At 43.0% G+C, this 20582-nt stretch overlaps 1 protein-coding gene across 1 annotated transcript in view; it reads right to left on the reverse strand.

Annotated features, from left to right (window-relative positions):
- Nucleotides 1-10637, reverse strand: part of SPDEF (SAM pointed domain containing ETS transcription factor) — a gene marked incomplete at its 5' end in the record, with an annotated part of 53785 nt that extends 43148 nt beyond the window's left edge. The window contains one exon of the mRNA XM_081949392.1: nucleotides 10196-10637. The remainder of the gene's footprint in view (nucleotides 1-10195) is intronic.
- Nucleotides 10638-20582: the final 9945 nt, after the last annotated feature.

Here is a 20582-nt window from a genome sequence, read left to right on the forward strand (position 1 = left end):
AAAACATCCAAGTAATATCATGGGGTGTTTTTTTTTAAACTACGTGACTCTACAAATGAAATTGGATATAGAAACATCTATTAGGATATAAATCTGATTAAACTAATTGTTGCACGTACCACAATGTTTTCTTTGCCATGGGAGTAACGTAGAATAAAATGTACCATCAACACTTAGAGTTTATTAGCTAAGATCTATTGTTATAACAAAAGTTCATGTTTCGGGAGTGTTTTTTGTTACTGAGTAGAGACAAAGTAGTTAAAATTTGCAGAGATCATTTACTCTATTGTCACAATCACTTTCTCATAAATTAGTACTTGCTGACCCTCTCCATAGAGATGCAGTAACATTTAGGATAGTCTGCTGCTGAGGGATTTCTGAATGCCTAGGGAATTGCATTATGGTGTAGTGAGATGGCAATACAATTATTCCTAGGCATTCTCTTTGGTTTTATGAACCCCCAAATACTCTCTAGATTTAGCAACATTTTCAGGTGCCACACAAAACTTGAATACAGGGGGACACAAGCCTAATTGCAAATCCAAATGTATACATGTGAAAATATTGTGTTGTGTCTACTATTTGGCAGTAAGGCAGATCAAAAAATTATGTCTTTCTGTTTGCATCTTCAAGATGCTGCCTAGCAGAATTATTTCACATGGAGAAGGGGCTTCTCAGCAGTGATCCTGATATTACAATAATTTGCTACAAAGAATTTGCAAAGCACTTCAAAAGTCAATGTGGGACTTGACACATTGTAATAATGCTGAAGTTCTGGAGCATTACACGGTCATGTTTTTAGGGATTCAGTTCAGAAGCCTAAGAATGCTTAGGCTTACACCTACCTAACCTACCACATGTACAGCTGGATCTTGAATATTAAGATAATAGAGTAGCTGGTTGATAGGGTAGGTGCAGGAAATTGTATCCTCCTCTCTTCATCAGGAGTAGTCACTCATTCTTGAATAAATCAATAATATGGCCTCTTCTGTAGAAGGCCTAACTGATTCCAGAGTAATTTATCAGTGAACTAGCAAGCAGCAATCTCTTATTCAGAAGTGCTGTAAAAAAGAATTTACCATACTTTTCGGACTATAAGATGCACCTTTTCCCCTCAAAAAAGAGGGTGAAAATCTGGGTGCATCTTATACCCTGAATACAGAATTTTTGGCCTCCCTAAACCCCACCCTCTTTACAAAAATGGCCATGCATAGCCTTTCGGAGGCTTCCAGAGTCCTCCTGGGGGCTGCGGAAGGCAAAAATGAACAAAAAACTGGCTGTTTTTTTGTTTGTTCCCCCCCCCCCAGCCTCCAGGAGCACTCTATAAGCTTCCTAAAGGCTATGCATGCCCTTTTTTTTTTGACAAAAACGGGCCCGTTTTCATGAAAAATGGGCCATTTGGGGGAGGTCTGCAGAGTGCGAAAACTTTTTTTTTTTAAATTGCATCTTCAAAATCTTACACTCTGGTGCATTTTATACGCTGAAAAATATGGTAGTTTGAAACATCCCCCATTTACTCTTTCAGCAACCAGACCACTTTGCCTCTCACTTTGTTTCCCTCCACAGTGATGCTAAAGCAATAGCAATAACACTTTTATTTATATAGAGTGTTACAGTGTTTTACAGCCCTCTCAAAGCGGTTTTACAGAGTCAGCATATTTGCCCCAACAATTTGGGTCCTCATTTTACCGACCTTGGAAGGATGGAAGACTGAGTCAACCTTGAAGCTGAGTGAGTGTAGTTCAGAGAGGAAATACCACAAATCACAATCAAAGGGACACAAAACGTCTGTGGCCAGAGCTTTAAGAGAAAGATTATTGAGAAGGGGAGGGCAAAAGGAGCAGAGAAACACCATCCTACGTGCTCCCCTACTATATTTCATAGTTTCCACAGCAGTAGTAATAATGGGAGTCTAAAATTTTTCTCACTGACACAGTGGTTGTCAGCAAAAGACAATATGCTCCAAGACAGGGGTGTCAAACTCGCAGCCCACAGGCCAGATGTGTCATGCACTGGCCACGTCCACGCCCAGTTTAGCAAAGGGGAAAAAAGTTGAGATATGTGATGTGACCCTGCCGTGATGACATGAGTTTGACACCTCTGTTCCAAGAGATTAGAAAAGAGAATTGTGTTTCTTTTCTCATTCTTATAGCTGTATACATACAGAACAAGTGTTGGATAAATCATTCAGACATTAATTTTATTCCAGAAAAGTAATAAAAGCAGTAGTAATAATGGGAGTCTAAAATTTTGTAAAGTGTGTGGGGGAAATAGAGGTGGGGAGATTTAAGCAAGACTAGCTAGCATCTTCAATGTCACATAAGCCACCATGTTAAGTAAGTAGGCTTCAGGGAGCATACACTCTTTTCTGTACATCCAAACCTCAAGTGAGCACACCATCACTCATATTTTTTAGGAAAAAGTAAAGGTTCCCCTCACATATATGTGCTAGTCGTTCCCAATTCTAGTGGGCAGTGCTCATCTCCGTTTCAAAGCCAAAGAGCCTGCATTGTCCGAAGATGTCTCCGTGGTCATGTGGCCAGCATGACTAAACGCCGACGGCCCATGGAACGCTGTTATCTTCCCACCAAAGGTGGTCCCTATATTTCTACTTGCATTTATATTTTTTATGGGAACCAAAATAACAACTTGCAACTTACAGAGGAAAGAAGGTGCATTCTATGGCAATTAGCCTGAGAAAGCACTTCGGCCATGAAGTAACAGGGGTCTGAAACTGTTTACTACAATCACAATTAATTACTCTGGAGCAGATATCTTGAAAAAAAACACATCTACTGTATATGGGACAAAGTAATAGTTTCCTCTTTTCCTGCATATTACGCTAATGTTATTTTCTTCTGATAATGTGACATGAGGCATTTAACTAAATACATCACAGTGGATTTTCATTCTTGAGACTCTTCTTTTCTAGCTACCATCTAGCCTGTGTCATGTACAATGCAACCTGCTCCTGTTCACACCACTTTGGGTGTAGACTGTTCTTCTCCAGTTGTTCCCATATAGCCACACCCAGCCAAGTGAACCCTGCAGCGACAAGTGTGGGAGGAAGTCATGTTGTCTTTTCACACAGTAGCCAATATAGGGTCTCATTGTGGCAGAGCCTGAGCGATTACAGTTTTTGGTCCCACAAAAGCTTCCTTAGAGAAATGCAAATTCCAGCCATCATGCAATGATAGGGTTCTAAATACCATGCAGAAATAAATCATTGTCCAAGGCAAAACATCCTTTAAGGTGCAATTTATTCCGCAGGCATGTTAGTACTGCTATGGAAATTTCAACTCTGGAAGTACATTCTCTAAGTTCAACCAGTTGAAAGTTCATGATCTCTCCCCACACCCACAAATCCATCACATGTTCCAATCATCATCTTCCACGCTGGCATGTACACCCATCTTCTTCCGGCCAGGTGTCGATGTGCGGAGACAAAAGATGACCTTGGCTTCTACAAAAGAATGTCAACAATCCATTCTACAATCCTACTCCTTTCTATTCCCCCCTCCCAACTACTACACTAATGAAACAGCATAGAAAATTATAAGAAAGTGTGGCAGGCCAAAGATCCTAAAAAGAATATAATTACAGGCCTGACAGGCGGCTTCTCCTCAAAAGAAAAACGTTTCCTGCAAAGAGAATAACATAACAGTTAACATAACAAAATTAACCACCTCTTCTCCACCCAGGGGAACCCCTTGACTTCTCGGAAAACTTCCCATTGAATTGCTTTACTAACTTCTCTACTTTTAGGTTCCCACTGTTCACCCAATTAGCTTCAGACCAAGGGTAACCCTTCCAATGCACTAAGTACTGTAAGCAACCCCTATTCAGCCTGAAATCTACAATTTTTTCCACCTCAGATTGTGTTTCCCCTTCCATCACTAAAGGAGGAGATTGAGCTTGGGTGGATGCTCTTCTGTTAGACCCAATTACTGGTTTCAACAAACTACAATGAAATTCTGGGTCAATTTCCCCTAGACTTCTGGGTAGACTGAGTTGAACTGTAACTGAGTTAACTATCTTCACTATTGGGAATGGACCTAGAAATTTTGGACCCAATTCCTTGCTAAGCATTTCTAATCTTATGTATTTGGTAGATACAAAAACATTGTCCCCCACACGGTAGGGGTTTAGGAATGAGCGACGTTGATCATCTTGCTTCTGGTAGGCTTCTGCCGCAACTGCTAGAGCCTTCTTCGTATTCTCCCATCCTTTCTTTAGCACGTCCATCCATTCACTCAACGACATGAAAGAAGGAGGTTCTCTAGGCAACTCAGGCATGGCAACAACTCCCATGCCACTGGTAATCTGGAAACCCGCTAATCCTCTGCTGCTGTGGACCGCATCGTTGTACGCCACTTCGGCGAAGGGTAGCAAGTCCGACCAGTTGTCGTGCTGATAGTCCACAAAACACCTGATGTATTGTTCCACCACCGCATTGGCTCCCTCTGCTGCACCGTTCATGCTGGGATGAACCTCTGAGCTCAGTTCTTGTGTGGACCCAATAGATCTCAGGACCTCTCTCCAGAACTTGGCTATGAACTGGACTCCGCGGTCTGAAATGATCTTCTTGGGTACTCCATGCAGGCGATAAATGTGTTTCACAACCATTTTCGCTAATTCATTTGCGGATGGCAATCCTGAGCAAGCAATGAAGTGTGCCTGCTTAGAAACCAAATCAATAACCGTCCAAATTACTTTATGCCCACTGCTGTCTGGGAGTTCCATGATGAAGTCCATTGCGACCTCTTCCCAAGGCCGTTTCGGGCTCTCTGCTGCAGGTGCTGTAGGTTCTGGGCTCTTGGATTCAATCATCCACGGCTGGCCTTGTTCCTCCTCCGAGGCCTCCCCCTTGGTAGGACTCTTCATCACCTGAAGTTGGGGGTTCTCTTCCAGAGGTTGGTTGGGCATTTCCCCCTCCGAGGCCTCCCCCTTAGTTGGACTCTTTGTCACCTTCAGTTGGGGATCCTCCTCCGGAGATTGTTTGCCCTTTTCCTCTTCCAAGGCCTCCCTCTTGGTAGGACACTTCGTCACTTTAAGTTGGGGATCCTCTTCCAGAGGTTGTTGGCCCAGATGACTTTTCTGTGCAGGCATCTGGGGCCCTCTCTTAACCACCGTGGCAATTGGTACACACATTTGTTCTTCGGCAATTCCCTCCTCCGAGGCCTCCCCCTTGGTAGGACTCTTCGCCACCTGAAGTTGGGGATCCTCTTCCAGAGGTCGTTTAGGCTTTTCCCCCTCCGAGGCCTCCCCCTTAGTTGGACTCTTTGTCACCTTAAGTTGGGGATCCTCCTCCGGAGATTGTCTGCCCTTTTCCTCTTCCGAGGCCTCCCCCTTGGTAGGACACTTCCTCACCTTAAGTTGGGGATCCTCTTCCAGAGGTTGTTGGCCCAGATGACTCTTCTGTGGTGGCATCTGGGACCCTCTCTTTACCGCCGTGGTGGTTGGTGCGCACGTTTGTGGCATTGGGGCTGGAGCCAAACACTCTGACGCTCTGTGGCCAAGTTGACAACAATGGTGGCATTTAATTGGCCCCCACGAGGAATGGAACCTAGTTACATCTCTAAACTCAGGAACCGTTTCATCACACTGCCTTGCTCTCCAACTTGCAGCTGCCCCCTTGGTAAACCCTTCTTCCATGGTGGAGATTGCTTCTCTGTAGGAAGGGGGAGTAAGAATCTTTTGGGGCATTGCAGATGCACCTTGTTCCGCTTCCCATCTTGCAGGCCTGGCTTTGGTAATCCCTTCTTCCATGTTGGTGATTGCTACTCTGTAGGAAGGTGGGGTAAGAACCACTTGGGGCCTTACAGGCGCACAATTTCCCGCCATCCATCCCGCAGGCCTCCCTTTGATAATACCTTCTTCCATGGAGATTTCTTCTCTGTAGGAAGGTCTGGTAAGAACCTTTTGGGGCCTTGCAGGGGAGACTGGAACCGGTGGGGAGGTCAATCCCTCGGTTGGCCACTGCCCAGCTTTCTGCCATGGTGCCATCTGCTGAGGGAGGGCAGGTGCCCACTGGCATCCCTCCCATCCATGACCTGGGGTTAAGACCCATCCCGGGGTTGCCTGCTTCACAGGTTGCAGCTCAACCAATGATGGCTGGCTAGGGGGTTTTACGTGCCAAGGACCCTCCTGCTGGCTTGGAGGAGTTATGGGCCAAGTAGGTGCCCTCTGCTGGCTTGGAGCATTTCCCCATGCTGATGGCAAAGGAGTTTGTAAGTAGCATCTTTTCCATCCAAGTCCTGGGAGGAAAGCCCAATTTACTGCCCAATTTGCTTCATTTACTGGTTGCAGCCCCATTTGTGGTGGCTTGCAAGTGACAGATGCTGGAAAAATTCCTTCTTCCTGCCTCCTTTGAAATTCCCATTTTGAAAGGGAATCTCTCTCCCATCTAGTTGCAGGGTGATATGCCATTTCATTTATTGCCGTCTGGAAGGAGCCCAAACCTCCGTTCTAAGGGTGTTTTTTTTTTTTTCAATCTTGCTTCTAAGCTGGGGGGGAAGGAGGGGGAGCATGCACTCACAATTTTGCTGAAGAAGTCCGTCTGAGATTTCCTTCGTCTTGTCGCGTCTCCTCCTGCATTCCTCCAGATGCAATTAAACTGGAAACAGCATTCCATTGCCTTTGAAGTTCCGTACTCCTCTTCTTATCACCAAAAGCTTCTCATTAATTCTTCGCTGATATTTACGCTGTCTCGGTCAGCATTGAGAATGCCGAGACCTCATCACCAGATCTTTCATCACCAGCCCTTCCCCCTTGATAGGGGGAGGGAGCTAGTGAAAAATTTTAAAGTAGAGAGTTGAAATAATGTTAGGGTTCTAAATACCATGCAGAAATAAATCATTGTCCAAGGCAAAACATCCTTTAAGGTGCAATTTATTCCGCAGGCATGTTAGTACTGCTATGGAAATTTCAACTCTGGAAGTACATTCTCTAAGTTCAACCAGTTGAAAGTTCATGATCTCTCCCCACACCCACAAATCCATCACATGTTCCAATCATCATCTTCCACGCTGGCATGTACACCCATCTTCTTCCGGCCAGGTGTCGATGTGCGGAGACAAAAGATGACCTTGGCTTCTACAAAAGAATGTCAACAATCCATTCTACAATCCTACTCCTTTCTATTCCCCCCTCCCAACTACTACACTAATGAAACAGCATAGAAAATTATAAGAAAGTGTGGCAGGCCAAAGATCCTAAAAAGAATATAATTACAGGCCTGACACAGTAGCCAATATAGGGTCTCATTGTGGCAGAGCCTGAGCGATTACAGTTTTTGGTCCCACAAAAGCTTCCTTAGAGAAATGCAAATTCCAGCCATCATGCAAATATATATTTTTGGGTGAGCATTTTTGTGAGCTTCAGTCACAGAGGATATAACATATGTATGTGCAGATATCATTTTTCCACTTGTAGCTTTCTTATATTTCTGTTTGTTCTTCTCTATTTTTTACTTCTGCGGAAAGGAATATTTGTTTTTTCTGCAGAAAGGTGGGAGGAAAATGCAATTTGGAGTAACTGCAAAATGTCAGGTCTAGGAATACTGACAGGAGACAAGACAAGAAGAAAAAATGGAGGGTGGGTATAAAATCACAGATCATAAATGTTTTCATAGATTCCATTGACCAAAAGTTCTTACCTACTTGCAGATACATTGAGATTATCTTGACTTCAGGTATTAAGACTTTTCTTTCTTTCTTTCCCTCCCTCCCCCCTCTCTTTTTTATCTCTCTCTCTCTCTCTCTCTCTCTCTCTCTCTCTCTCTCTCTCTCTCTCTCTCTCTCTCTCTCTCTCTCTCTCTCTCTCTCATCAGTGTTGACTTCTGATTACCTGGTGAACCTCTGCAGTTGTTTTTGTTTTGCAAGATTTCAGAACTGTCTTGCCACTGGCTCCTTCCTAGGGCTCAGAGAAATGTATGGCTTGACCTGATTTTACTTTTTCTTTATGAATGCATACCTCAGAATGGTTTCTGCAATCATTTGCATGCAATAAACAAAAATAAAAAGCTCCTTTTTGGCATCAGTTGTTCATTAAATCAAATAGAAACAACAGAGTGGAATTATATCTCTATTATTAGCTGGGAAAGAAGCATTTCCAAATGGTGCAAGAATGTTTTCAAGAAATTGGTACTCTAGGAGCATAGTATTAATGGTTCATTATAGTAACCTTCTCAATAATTATTTTCTATCAGTAATGTTTGGGCTCAAACACAGTAGCTTCTTTGAGGCTCCTTTTTTTGGATGTGGCTTTTTCACCACCCAGAGCAATTATTTCTAACTGAAATGTTATCTGTTCCGCCATGTTTCTTGGTACTGGATCATGTCCTATATTACCCTCACTTTGCAGGAAACAATTCAGCTTTCTCTGCCATCCAATCTAAATAAGGATATTTCCTTACCTCAACAGAGAAACAGAATGACTTCAGGTTGGGGAAAAAATTAGTAGGGGTGGGAGTAACTTCTATCTTCCTGTTGACCTCCCCATTGAGTTTCCTTGTGAGAAGCAACTGGTGTAAGAAACCTTCCTTCCTCCTTCCCTCTCTCCTTGTTACTTCCTGTCTTCCTTCTTTACTTCCTTCCCTCCCTCCCTTTCTGCCCTCTTTCTTTCCTTCTTTCCCCCCCCCCTCTTGTTCTTTCTTCCCTCCCCCCTTCCTCCCTCTCTGTTCCTCCTTTCCTTAGCTCAGCATGTAGGGAAGGCAACATGCATATATAGCTCTGTACTACAATATCATGCTGCTGTCTACTATCTGTCACTTGAGCTTTCTGCTTCACACGGCCTAACAATAGAACCAGGACAATAGGGCTTGGCAAAAGATGTCCATGTCATCTTGTGACAAATACCACAATGTTACCACAGCTCTGAGTGACACCAAAGTCAAACACTGATGCATTCTCCTCCTGCTTCTTTACTTACTATTGACTCAGGGCCCTGTTGGGAGAGCTTATTTCTTTGTCCAAGATGGTACATTTAATCCAATGCACTGTAATTACATGTTACCTTGTGTTTCAGTGCACTGACAAGGAGAAGGGCAGTGATGTAACAAAGAAAAAAATGTATTGCTCTTTTAAACCAATTCTTAAATAAAGGAACATGTATAAAGTTTATATTTTCCACCCTGGACCTTCATTTAATACATAAAATAATGTGAATGACTCTCCCTCAAATCCCATTTTATCTTTATAATTAATTTGTGAGGCAACTTAGATGATATGTGCCGATCATGTCATTCTAATCCAATAAACCATAATAGTGGATTAACCCATCATGCCCAACCTAAACCAAATAATGTTATCATTTAATAAACCCAAATATACCCAAGGTCATTTGAAAACTTTTCAGTTTGGAGGAGATTGGAACTCCCTAAGAATCTGAGACGAGCCCAGCATCCTTTTTTAGATATGACTTTTACTGAAAGTTTTTTTTTAAAAAAAGGTTAAAAACTAAAACAAACTAATATAAAGGGGGGGGGGAGAGAAAGCAAGAAGTTAAAAAAAAGAAAAACTGAAGAAAAACAGAGAAAGATAATACATAATACATTTTTTATGTAAGCTTTCATTAAGAGGTTTCCAATCACCATTAAATACAGTGCCTTTCCTCTAATCAAAGACACTAAGCTATGCATCTCAACAATATCTGTCAATTTCACCCACCATTCCTCCATAGTGGGTAGTATCCAATGAGGAGTTTAGTACCCTAACTAGGGGATTTGGAGATTCAGGGAGTTTGTTTTTTTTCTCCTGCACTTATAATAAGACAAACACATCTGTAAATCTTACTATAAGGTAAAAGTGAAGGTAAAGGTTCCCTTCGCACATATGTGCTAGTCATTGCTAACTCTAGGGGATGGTGCTCATCTCCATTTCAAAGCCGAACATACTGTACAGCGCTGTCCAAAGACATCTCCATGGTCATGTGGCCAGCATGACTAAATGCCGAAGGTGCACAGAACACTGTTACCTTCCCACCAAAGGTGGTTCCTATTTTTCTACTTTACATTTTTACATTTTGAACTGCTAGGTTGGTAGAAGCTGGGACAAGTAACGGGAGCTCACTCCGTTACGCAGCTAAGGATTCGAACCTCCGAACTGCCAACCTTTCTGATCAACAAGCTCAGCGTCTTAGCCACTGAGCCACCATGTCCCTTAAATCTTACTGTAGGGGAAGACAATTTACTTACCTGATATCTTAAATCTGTCTTCCTGAGAAATCTTCAGTCTCTCGTGTACCAAAGAATCCAGGAACATCTTATGGAATATGCAGCATATTGTTCTAAGCAGGTATATCATTCAATCACAATGCAATCACAACTGAATTTTTAAAAAAGAGGAAAATGTTTTAGAAAAATTCTAGAAAAAAAATAATACAAGCTTGTCTTCATTTTCCTTAGTCCGAAATAATAAGTGTACTGTACTTCAGTCTGAATTTTCCCCTACTATAAAACAGATTCTGTCACAAGCTGTCCCATTTTTACATAGGAGCATTTTGCATAATATGTGAATATGTATTTGCATATTTAATAGTATTGCCTTCTGCAAGCTGAAGGGATATGGGCCATACTGAAGCTTATAAATCTAGTACTCAGCTTCCAAATACACAGAGCAGATACAATTTACTTTTAAAATGTACAAATACTGGCAGATCTCATTTTTCTAACCAACTCGTCTACTAATTCCAGTCAATGGGTTGTTCCCAAAAACATTATGGCTTCATCAGTTTTTAGATTAATCTTGCAAAGCAAAGGTGCCATAAGGTTTCTAACCTGCTTTCTTAACAGTTCATTGGAAGCCAGTAAAATGTTTGCTCTGTCAATATAAATTTAATCCCAAGTCTACAAACTCTGTGAAAATAGAAAGGATGGGAATAAGGTGCCCTTTAGATGGTTTACACCTTCTTACAAAAAATTGTCTTTGAACCAGCAACCCCGATTTATGCTTTGTTTCAGTATAATGTAAATCTGATGAAATGTTTCTTAGTTGGGTTTCTTAGTTCTAGGATTCATTCAAATTTTAGAATATGAACCCTCAAATTTCATATAATTAAAATTCTGTATATGTATTGATTAATAAACCAGAAATAGCAAGGAACTAAGAAGCTAATTTTGCTAGATTGTTTTATCTTGAGAATTGCTAATACGTTTCACTAGGAGTGCAGAAAACTGTATGCCTGGGAATTGATGTTAAAACAAACAGAATTCTATTATAATGAAAACTGCAGAAATAAAAACATAATTACTTTTAAATTAATTTTGTTGATGATTATATTATACAAAAATATGTATGTGCGTGATATATATATATATGTGTGTGTGTGTGTGTGTGTTGTATTTGTACTGATAAATAAATAAAGGAAGACTAGTATAGATCTATTTCGAGCTAATTAGCTCTCATCAGCTAGCCATACCCTTACTGGGATTTGAACCTGGGCTGTATTATATATTAGGCAGGAGTCTTAGCCACTAAGCCACAGGCTCTCCTCCTTATCAGTTGAGCCAGGGAAATAGGTATGTATTTGTGTTACAACCCCTGGTATGCCTAAATATGGGAGGAAGCTCACTACTCCCTCTTTCTTTAATATTTATATATAAATGACATTAAAATAATGTAAAACATTAAATATTTTAATTTTAAATATATATTAAAAATTATTTTTTTAAATTTTCTTTTTCATGAAAGCACAACTCCTGACTCAGTATCAAGCTATGGCAAAGATGGTTTTAACCTGCTTTCTTAACAGTTCATTGGAAGCCAGTAAAATGTTTGCTCTATCAATATAAACTTAATCCCAAGTCTACAAACTCTGTGAAAATAGAAAGGATGGGAATAAGGTGCCCTTTAGATGGTTTACAACTTCTTACAAAAAATTGTCTTTGAACCAGCAACCCCGATTTATGCTTTGTTTCAGTATAATGTGAATCTGATGAAATGTTTCTTAGTTGGGTTTCTTAGTTCTAGGATTCATTCAAATTTTAGAATATGAACCCTCAAATTTCATATAATTAAAATTCTGTATATGTATTGATTAATAAACCAGAAATAGCAAGGAACTAAGAAGCTAATTTTGCTAGATTGTTTTATCTTGAGAATTGCTAATACGTTTCACTAGGAGTGCAGAAAACTGTATGCCTGGGAATTGATGTTAAAACAAACAGAATTCTATTATAATGAAAACTGCAGAAATAAAAACATAATTACTTTTTAAATTAATTTTGTTGATGATTATATTATACAAAAATATGTATGTGCGTGTTATATATATATATGTATATATAAATGGCATTAAAATAATGTAAAACATTAAATATTTTAATTTTAAATATATATTAAAAATTATTTTTTTAAATTTTCTTTTTCATGAAAGCACAACTCCTGACTCAGTATCAAGCTATGGCAAAGATGGTTTAAACATGTTTTAAATGTAGGAAAACAGAGAATATAAAAATATGTAAATAATTACTAATAAAAACTGTCAGCGTTCCAAATATCATGCAGAATTAAATCAGAGTCCAAGGCAAAACTATCCTTAAAGTTCCAATTTAATAAGTCAGACATGTTGGCAACAAACTGGAATCCCAAATCTAAAAGCTTCCTGGGATTCCATCTGGTTGAAAGTTCATGATCTTATCCCCACACCCATAAATCCATCACATGGTCCAATCTTCTTCGGCCACGCTGGCATTTCCACCCATCTAGTTCCGGTCAGATGCAGAGGTGTGGAGACAAAAGATGACCTCGATTTCTAGAAAGGAATGACAATAACACATTTTACAATTCTACTCCTTACTATTCCCCCTCCCAATTACTACACTAATGAAACAGCATAGGAAAATAATAGAGAGTGTGGCAGGCCAAAAATCCTAAAAGGGATAGAACTGCAGGCCTGACAAAAACATTCAATATTAAAGGAAATAAAAATATATCCTTTTCTATTTCTCTAAAGAATAGGTTTCCTTGAATCTTTGTCTTTTTTATTCAATTGTTACCTAGAAATTCCTCTTTTCCTGAAAATTTCACTAATTATAGGCTGAAAAAGAATGTTTCTAGTCCTCTTGCCCCTCAGCTTCAGGTTCTGTTTAACCTAAGTTTATTCTGCTATTTTGGAAAGAAGGAAGCTTTTTTTTCTCCTAAAAGAGTAGTTAGGATAGATCTACCCTTTTCTTAGATGCCTGGATGAAAATTCTGTATTAAGAATGTCTAATCCTCTCTGGCATAAAAGATGGAACCAGGCTATTTTCACAAAGCGAATTAATTTTCTGCACTTTCAGAGTAAAACTCGAATGAAAGCTCTGTTATAATCTTCTCAGTTGGTTTAGGTTTAGGGACTTTAAGGTGGTTATAAAAATATTGCAATCTTTTAAAGATAGGAAGTGTGTATATTGTACAACTATAATGTTGTAAACATAGGCATCTTGTGTTGGACATCCTTCTATTAATATACCGTAGGTCTTGAAGAGAAGCTAAGGGAATTACATCTCAGTATTTCGCCTGATGCGCCAATTGCCAGGTTCGCCTGATGCGCCAATTGCGCCCCTTATTGGACCGGGATGCCCTATGCACAGTCACCCATGCGCTAGTGACGTCTCGCCTGGATTACTGCAATGCTCTCTACATGGGGCTTCCCTTGAGATGCACTCGGAGACTACAGTTGGTCCAGAACGCGGCCGCGCGGGTGATTATGGGGAGGACTAGATACTCCCCTGTAACACCTCTCCTGCGCGAGCTGCACTGGCTTCCTGTGGTCTACCGAGTGCGTTTCAAGGTTTTGATTATGATCTTTAAAGCGCTTCATGGCACAGGGCCTAGTTATATGCAGGATCGCATCCTGCCCCACACATCCCTACGACCAATTCGCTCACACAGAGAGGGACTTCTCCGGGTGCCGTCCGCCAAACAGTGCCGGGGGGCGACACCCAGGAGCAGAGCCTTCTCTGTGATGGGCCCAGCCCTGTGGAATGACCTCCCCCGTGACATCAGGATTACTTCCGATCTCCGCTCCTTCCGTGTACAGCTGAAGACCCACCTCTTTCAATTATCTGGCCTGGCTCAACCGTAAATTTTTTTTTTCTCTTATTCCTCCTGACTGTTTTTTAAATTGTCTTTAAATATTAATTCTTAATTGCATATTGGGTTTTTACAATTGGGGTATTTTAATGCTGATTTTTAACTGTCTAAATGATGAAATTTGTTACCTCCTCCGTGTATGCGTGTATGTGTGTTTTGTATTTATGTACGTTTATGTGCTGTTATATATCTTCTATGTTTTATGCTCCATTGTACGCCGCCCCGAGTCCTACTTGGAAAGGGAGCGGCTAATAAATCCAAATTATTATTATTATTATTATTATTATTATTATTATTATTATTATTATTATTATTATTATTATTATTATTATTATTATTATTATTATTATTATTTCTGAGAATTGCAGCCATCAGAAAAGGACTCTTAAAGTTCAGATAATTTCACATGGAAGAATGTGGTCTTTTGCAAGTTCACTTCTACTTTATTCATGACTGTATATATTATTAAAAACTCTTGGAAGTTTACTCAGAAACAAATTATACCCAGTGAAATTGTTACAATAAGGGAGACAGAATTTCACACAATTAAACATGATCAGAGATTGGTGAGATTATTATGGACCAGGGTCAGTTGTTGTTTCTAAATTCTTTTTGGCAATGGAATAAACCTCACTAATCCAAAGAATATGTAACTAAGATGCACGTCACCATGGCTAAATCTGACCGGAATGGGACAACTTACTGCGGCCAACTCACCACAGGGCAACTTGCTGCAAGATAATTCAACAAATACAATAGTTAAATTAATTTTGACAGATCTGTGGCCAACAATAAAATAAAGTCAATTCGGAAATACCAGCGTTACAATTATTTTGATGAAGATGTGATCATCAATAACAAATGTACCTGAATGAAATGATTAATACGGTGTTGATGTCCCACTGTGAGTTGTCCTGCAGCTAGTTGGCCGAGTCAAGTTGGCCACTTCAAGTTGTCCTAGATCTAAATCTGACAACAATACGATCCAATTTGGAATGGGAGAAGTTGATACAAGAGCTTTAGCCACTGGCAACTACTGAAACATGACCTCAGAAATGAATCCATGAATATGCCTTGTTGTGTTCTACCAGGCGCTGCCAGCAGATAGCATTGGGAGAAATGCCTCTGATTGATCCTGGCACGCCTGCCGAACGGCGGGAGAAATGCAAGCCACCCATTGGTTCCCCGTCTGACAGCTACATGTATAAATAGCTGTCAGACGGGTTAGTTGTTGTTTATTTCAGTCAGTTCTGCTCTGTTAATAAAAGTTAGTTGGACATTTGTTTCCTCAGTTATTGACGTCTCAATGTCAATAACTGGCGACGAGGACGGGTGAAGCTGAACCTCACCAAGTATCTCCCATGGCTACTGCTGCTATTTTTTCACCATTCCGCCCTGAAGCTGAGGCATGGGACACATTCCTTGAACGCTTTTAATGTTTTCTCTTAGTCCATGACCTCACCAGCCTCTCTCTCGACATAAAACGGGGCATTTTCTTAAATTACTGTCGCCCTGAAATGTTTGCCACTGCGCGGGCGTTGTCTTCCCCAACGCCTGTCCACACCATGCCTTGGGATCAACTACTTGCAAAGCTCAAGACTCACTACGAGCCCGCTCCATCCCGGTTCGCGCGCCGCCAATACTTCCGCCGCTGTGTCCAGACCAAAGGTCAACCTATCAGCCACTACGTGGCTGCACTCCGAGCTGCCACCCTTCACTGTGAATTCTCCAACCTTGATGAGGCTCTCCTCGAGCAGTTTATTTTCCGGCCTCAGAGACATCAAACTGCATCGGCGCATCCTCTCACGCTCTGAACTGACCTTAAAAATAGCCGTGGATGAAGCCCGCGCCTCCGAGATGGCTGACCAGTCCACCCCTGACCTACGCCATTTTCCACCGCATACAACTCCATTGCCTCCTGCCTCTACTGTCCACTACCAACAATCTTCTGACTCTTTCCGGTCTGATTTGGACCTGACCATTGACCATCTGCAAGCAATGTCTCACAAGCATGGTCGCCTGTGCCTCAGCTGCGGTGGTCGCCACGTCCGCTCCTCCTGCTGTTTTCGCTCCTCTGTCTGCCGAAACTGCGGCTAGAAGGGCCACTTGGCGGCTGTCTGCCGGTCAAACCCTACCGGCCAGCACACTCCTGATCGGGCTGCATTTCCCCCCGCCCAGCTCCATCCGCTCACCAGCAAACCTGCCTCTCCGTAGGAGACTCCGAAGATTCCTGCCCTGAATGGGTCGTCGACTCCACCTCTTCTACTGTGGGTAAGCTGCACCTCCGCATCTGCCTTGAAGGCCATCCCTGCTCTATGGAACTGGACACGGGATCAGCCAGAACAATTATGTCCTGGGACACCTTACACTCCCTGCTGCCCCGACTTCGCCAGCACGACCTAGCACCTGCAAATTGCCGCCTCAGAGACTATCAGGGGAACCCCATTCCTTTGCTTGGCTGCGGCCTTTTCCTCATTCGCTATGGCTCATTCCAAGCTCGCTTACCCCTCCTAGTAGTCAAAACCCCCTTAGCTTCCTTGCTAGGTCTCGATTGGTTTCGGGCTCTGGGTCTTTCTATTTCTGGCATTCATTCTACTAACTGTTCTCCTCCCGGGGATGACCTTACCACCCTACTCTCTGAATTTCAAGATGTCTTTGACTCTTCATTAGGTTGCTATACTGGAACGCCCATATCTTTAAACCTGGATCCCACGGTGGCCCCGATCCACCTTAAAGCCAGGCGGTTGCCCCTTGCTTTGAAAGCTAAGGTCGACTCTGAGCTGGATAAGCTCATCGCCCAAGGCATATTAGAACCCGTCGACTTCTCCCCGTGGGAAACCCCTATAGTGGTTCCTTTAAAGTCCGATGGATCTATTAGGATCTGCGTGGACTTTAAATCCACTTTGAACAAGGCCTTGCAGTCCCACCCTTACCCTGTGCCAGTAGTGCAACATGTGTTGCACTCCTTGGGCCAGGGCGAGGTTTTCGCTAAATTAGACCTCGCGCAGGCATATCAGCAGCTGCCTGTCAACGATGCCACTGCGACTGCACAGACTAATGTTACGCACCGCGGGGTTTTTAAATGCCGCCGGTTGCAATTTGGCATTAGTGTAGCCCCAGGGATTTTCCAAGAACTCATGGAGCGCTTGCTCCATGGCATTCCTGGAGTCACCTCTTACTTTGACGATGTCCTGATTGCTGCCGATAACAGATCAGGACTCGCCAAAACACTACGGGCCGTCTTAATGCGCTTCCGCGCTGCCGGCCTGCACTTAAATAAATAAAAATGCCAGCTGGGTGTTCCTTCTGTTACCTTCCTGGGTTTCCTCATTGACCAGCACGGCATTCACCCATCCCCTTCTAAAGTGGACGCTATTCTATCTGCGCCCACCCCAACAAACAAAATTGAGCTCCAGGACTTCTTAGGTCTTCTCAATTTTTATTCCTTCTTTATTCCCCATAAGGCCTCTCTTGCTCAGCCTCTCCACCGGCTGCTGGACAGCTCCACTCCATGGGCCTGGACTAGCCGCGAGGCGCATGCACTCATGGCCGTCAAGCACTCTTTAACTTCTCCCCCTGTACTGGCCCAATATGATGATCGCTTCCCTCTCATCCTTGCCTGTGATGTCTCCCCCTTCGGGGTCGGCGCTGTCCTCAGTCACTCCTACCCTGATGGCTCAGAGGCTCCTATTGCATTTTACTCCCGCACCTTATCTCCCGTTGCGGGAGTGAAACGTTTTCATCACTACTTGTATGGCCGCCCTTTCTCTCTAGTGACCGATCACAAGCCCCTACTGGGTATCCTGGCAGGGGACCGCCCTACCCCTCCCATCCTCTCCCCACGGATGTCTCACTGGGCGGAGTTCCTCGCTTCTTATACCTACACCCTGGTACATAAACCAGGCTGCCATATCAGTCATGCGGATGCACTAAGCCACTGCCCCCTGCCCATTGATGTTTCTGATCCCACCCCCACTAACTCCCTCTGCCTCATTGACGAATTGCACCTGCCCATGTCTGCTTCAGACATAGCACAATCCTCCCTCACGGACCCAATCCTCTCCTTTGTCATCGACGCCGTCCGCAGGGGCTGGTCTTCCACTTCCAGAAAGCCCCATTTCCTTCCCTACTTCTGCTGCTACATGGAACTGTCAGTCCTTCAGGGCTGCCTTCTGTGGGGCAATCGTGTCGTAATTCCTGCCTCCCTTCGCCATTCTGTGCTTACCCGTCTCCACGAAGGGCACCCAGGCATAGTGCAGATGAAAAGTCTAGGCGGTGGCTATGTCTGGTGGCCCTCAATGGATGCTGACATCACTACCTGGGTGCAACGCTGCACGCCTTGCCAAGCCGTACGGCCAGCGCCTCCCGCCGCACCTTCCAGGGACTGGGAACGGCCCATGGCCCCTTGGAGTCACATCCACGTCGACTTCATGGGTCCTATGGCCGGTCTCACCTTCCTTCTCGTTCTCGACGCCTGGTCAAAATGGGTCAACATGAAAAGCACTACATCGGGGGCCACCATTCAAGTTCTGGACTCCCTTTTCACAACCCACGGGCTCCCTGACATGATCGTCTCTGACAATGGCCCTCAGTTCATCTCTCTGGAGTTCCAGCACTATTTGGCAGGGCTGGGCATCTGCCATGCCCCGGTTGCCCCATTTCAGCCGGCGGGGAATGGTTTGACTGAACGCGCTGTCCGTTCAGCCAAAGAGGCCCTCAGCCGTATGGGTTCCCTTCCCTGGTCTGCTCGACTAACCACATATCTTAGATCGCAGCACACCACACCTTGCCCTCTTACTGGAAAGAGCCCTGCTAAATTGTTAATGGGCCAGCGGCTCCGCACAACCTTAGACCGTCTCCACCCCCTTTACAATTCATCCTCTTTCCATACTCCTGCAACCCCTAGGGCCTTTCTGGTGGGGGAGGGGGTTTTTGCATGGAATTTTGCAGGCGATCCCAAATGGTTACCCGTCACGTTGCCAAAATAACAGGGCCCTGTTCCTACGACGATGGGAGACATTGGCGGCGGCATGTAGACCAAATACGTCGGCGAACGATGGAGAGGCCTGTGGACAGACCCACCATTTCAGAACAAACAAGCCCTACCAACGCCGCCTGCCGGCCAGACAACCACAAAAGCACTAGCTCCGAGTCCGCCATACCCGTCACGTTCTCGCCTTGCTGCCGATTCGCCAGAGCCACGGGTCCGGCACTCCTCCTCCTGTGGTGACGGCTCCACCTCTGGAAAAAAGATCCCAGTGCGTGCGCAGACATCCGGCATATCTCCGGGACTACGCATGTGCCATCCAGGGAAAGGGGTGTTGTGTTCTACCAGGCACGGCTAGCAGATGGCGTTGGGAGAAACGCCTCTGATTGGTCCTGGCGCGCCTGCCGAACGACGGGAGAAATGCAAGTCACCCATTGGTTCCCCGTCTGACAGCTACATGTATAAATAGCTGTCAGACGGGTTAGTTGTTGTTTGTTTCAGTCAGTTCTGCTCTGTTAATAAAAGTTAGTTGGACCTTCGTTTCCTCAGTTATTGACGCCTCAATCTTTAACACGCCTAAACTATGATTCTCAGCCTTCAAGCAAACAAAGCCCCCTCTAATTCCAATCCATGTTGCCTTTCAACCAACAGGAGCATATCTGTATTTAAAGGATTAAATCCTTTGAGAAATAGCACAGGTATGGATCACAGATTCATTTATACTTATCTAATATCATCATATCTACTAGAAATTGTGACCTACCACTGCATCTCCTTATGCACTTTTCTGCTCACTCAATCCCTAGAAAAATTCCTGCAAATAACCATGGTTAGAGCTAGTCTAAAATAGGAATAGATTAGTAACCAAGAGATAGCTAGAGAAGCAATAAGATACTGGATAATTCACTCGTATGCAGCTTCAGAAAAAAGTTGGTCATATATGATTAGTAGGAATGAGGTATAAGAAAAATATGTTAATAAGATGAAGGAAGATCAGCAAGAGAGGAAGGGAGAAGAATATACAATGGAAAAATGTAATGGTTGAGAGAACTAGGTCTTCAAATAAAAAGTAGAAAAATAAAGAAAAAAGGAATATATTCATGCAGAAAGAGCAGGGAATGTATCTCCTAATAAGACTGCATTTTTTAAATCAAAGGCCTTTTTGAATAGGATTAGCTAGAAAAGATCGAGGCTGATTGCAGAACTATTAATTATGAATATGTCCTACTGTATTCTCTGACCTGGTTTAATAGTTTTTTTAATATGGTCAGACAACTAATCAATAAAATTTATTGTTGTTGTATCATACTTCAAGCAGAAGGCAGCTGAGGAAGGGAAGGCAACAGGATTGCAAGAAGAAAAAGAAAAGCACATCACCACTATTGTAAGAGAAGGAGAAAGATGGACCCATGAAGTCATACAGGATTCAAATGAGACAGGGTCAAAATAACCAATATTGACATATCTTGGCTATTGTAAGAAAATATAAATAATTGATTAGAATATATTTTAACAGAAGT

The sequence above is a fragment of the Natrix helvetica genome, assembly GCF_964273705.1.
Source record: "Natrix helvetica genome assembly, chromosome: 3".
NCBI lineage: Eukaryota > Metazoa > Chordata > Lepidosauria > Squamata > Natricidae > Natrix > Natrix helvetica.